This window comes from Arachis hypogaea, chromosome 5, assembly GCF_003086295.3.
Source record: "Arachis hypogaea cultivar Tifrunner chromosome 5, arahy.Tifrunner.gnm2.J5K5, whole genome shotgun sequence".
In the NCBI taxonomy this organism is placed as follows: Eukaryota; Viridiplantae; Streptophyta; class Magnoliopsida; order Fabales; family Fabaceae; genus Arachis; species Arachis hypogaea.
Genome location: NC_092040.1, coordinates 69,348,034 through 69,351,045, shown reverse-complemented (window position 1 = coordinate 69,351,045; position 3,012 = coordinate 69,348,034). Strand labels below are relative to the sequence as shown.

At 31.9% G+C, this 3,012-nt stretch overlaps 1 non-coding gene across 1 annotated transcript; it reads left to right on the top strand.

The window, feature by feature from the left end:
* The first annotated feature begins 427 nt into the window (after positions 1–427).
* Positions 428–531, top strand: LOC112804482 (small nucleolar RNA R71). Its single transcript, XR_003203096.1, has one exon. It is a non-coding gene; the product is annotated as a small nucleolar RNA R71 (small nucleolar RNA).
* Positions 532–3,012: the final 2,481 nt, after the last annotated feature.

Below are 3,012 nucleotides of genomic sequence, written 5' to 3'. Positions count from 1 at the left end.
ATTTCTCCATGAGAGGTTATAGGTGTTGCCAAAGGCTTCCCCCAGGTAATTAACCTATGCCATTGCAAGGTTTTCAGGATCATAGGCCTCTTCTTCAGAAGATGCCTCTTTAGTACTGTTGGATGCATTTTGCCATCCATTTTGAGAAATCATGTTGACTTGCTAAGTCAACATTTTGTTCTGAGCCAATATGGCATTCAGAGCATCAATTTCAAGAACTCCCTTCCTCTGAGGCATCCCATTATTCATGGAATTCCTCTCAAAAGTGTACATGAATTGGTTATTTGCAACCATTTCAATAAGTTCCTGAGCTTCTGCAGGCGTTTTCTCTAGGTGAATGGATCCACCTGCAGAATGGTCAAGTAACATCTTAGAGAACTCAGACAGACCATAATAGAATATATCTATCATGGTCCACTCTGAAAACATGTCAGAAGGACACTTTTTGGTCATCTGCTTGTATCTTTCCCAAGCTTCATAGAGGGATTCACCATCTTTTTGCTTGAAGGTCTGAACATCCACTCTAAGCTTGCTCAGCTTTTGAGGAGGAAAGTACTTAACCAAGAAGGCCGTGACCAGCTTATCCCAAGAGTCCAGGCTATCCTTAGGTTGTGAGTCCAACCATGTTCTAGCCCTGTCTCTTACAGCAAAAGGGAAAAGCATGAGCCTGTAGATTTCAGGATCTACTCTATTAGTCTTAACAGTCTCACAGGTCTGCAAGAACTCAGTTAAAAATTGGTAGGGATCTTCTGATGGAAGTTCATGAAACTTGCAGTTCTGTTGCATTAGAGCAACTAATTGAGGCTTCAGCTCAAAATTGTTTGCTCCAATGGCAGGAATTGAGATGCTTCTTCCATCAAATTTGGAAGTAGGTGTAGTATAATCACCAAGCATCCTCCTTGCATTATTGTTGTTGGGTTCGACTGCCATATCCTTTTCTTGTTCGAAAATCCCAGTAAGGTCGTCTCTGGACTGTTGTATTTTAGCTTCTCTTAATTTCCTTTTCAGAGTCCTTTCAGGTTCAAGATCAGTTTCAACATGAATGCCTTTTTCCTTGTTCCTGCTCATATGAAAGAGAAAAGAACAGAAGAAGAAGAGGAGTCCTCTATGTCACAGTATAGAGATTCTTTTATGTTAGTAGAAGAAGGAAAAGGTAAGAGAGGTGTTAGTAAATAAATAAATAAATAAATAAATAAATAGAAGAAGATGAGGGGGAGAGAGTTCGAAAATTAATTTTGAAAAGGGGTTAGTGATTTTTGAAAATTAAGAGAAGAAATAAAATTAAAATTAAAATTTGAAATAATTAATTAATTAAAAAGAATTTTGAAAAAGAGTGAGATATTTTCGGAAATTTGAGAGGGAAGATTAGTTAGGTGGTTTTGAAAAAGATAAGAATCAAACAAAAAGTCAATTAGTTAGTTGAGAAAGATTTGAAAATAAATTTTGAAAAGATAAGAAGTTAGAAAAGATATTTTAAAATCAAATTTTTGAAAAAAAAATATATAATTTTAAAAGATATGGTAGAAAGATATGATTTTTAAGAAAAATATATTTTGAAAAAGATTTAATCTTTTAAAAGTAAAATTGATTACTTGACTAACAAGAAACTAAAGGATATGATTCTAGAATTTAAAGATTGAACCTTTCTTAACAAGAAAGTAACAAACTTCAAATTTTTTAATCAATCACATTAAATGTTCGTAAAGTTTCAATTTTTTGAAATAAAGATAAGAAAAAGATTTTAAAATTCAAATTAAGAATTTAAGAAAAATAGTAAGAAAAATGAAAAAGATTTGATTTTTGAAAAAGTTTTGAAAAGATAAGATTTTTAAAATTGAAAATTTGACTTGACTTATAAGAAATAGCTAAGTTTTAAAATTTTTTTACTAAGTCAACTCAAATTTTCAAAATTTTGAGAGAAATAAGGAAAAGATATTTTTTTATTTTTGAATTTTCAATGATGAGAGAGAAAAACATAAAAATTACCCAAAACATGAAAATTTTGGATCAAAACACATGATGCATGCAAGAACACTATGAATGTCAAGATGAAAATCAAGAACACTTTAAAGATCATGATGAACATCAAGAACATATTTTTGAAAAATTTTTGATGCAAAGAAAACATGCAAGACACCAAACTTAGAAATCTTTAATGCTTAGACAATATGAATGCAAAAATGCACATGAAAAACAATAAAAGACACAAAACAAGAAAACAGCAATATCAAACAAGAAGACTTACCAAGAACAACTTGAAGATCATGAATAACACTATGAATGCATGAATTTTTGAAAATTGCATAAATTTTTAGAAATATGCAATTGACACCAAACTTAAAAAATTGACTCAAGACTCAAGACTCAAGCAAGAAACACAAAATATTTTTTATTTTATGATTTTCTAAATTTTTTTGGATTTTTTTTTTCGAAAATTGTTTTGGAAAACGAAAAAGAAAAGAAAAATTTTTGAAAGATTTTTGAAAACTTTTTGAAAAGAAAATAAAAAGAAAATTACCTAATCTGAGCAACAAGATGAACCGTCAGTTGTCTATACTCGAACAATCCCTGGCAACGGCGCCATAAACTTGATAGGCGAAATTGTGATCATCAACAATGGCTCTAAAAACTTGGTGCTCTCAAACGTGAATCACACTTTGTCACAACTCCGCACAACTAACCAGCAAGTGCACTGGGTCATCCAAGTAATAAACCTTACGTGAGTAAGGGTCGATCCCACAGAGATTGTTGGTATGAAGCAAACTATGGTCATCTTGTAAATCTCAGTCAGGCGGGTAATAAATGGTTATGGAGTTTTTGAATAATAATAATAAATAAACAGAAAATAAAGATAGAAATACTTATGTAAATCATTGGTAAGAATTTTAGATAAGTATATGGAGATGCTGTGTTCCTTTTGGATCTCTGCAACATACTGCTTTCTTACTTTCAATCCTTCTTACTCCTTTCCATGGCAAGCTGTGTGTAGGGCATCACCGTTGTCAATGGCTA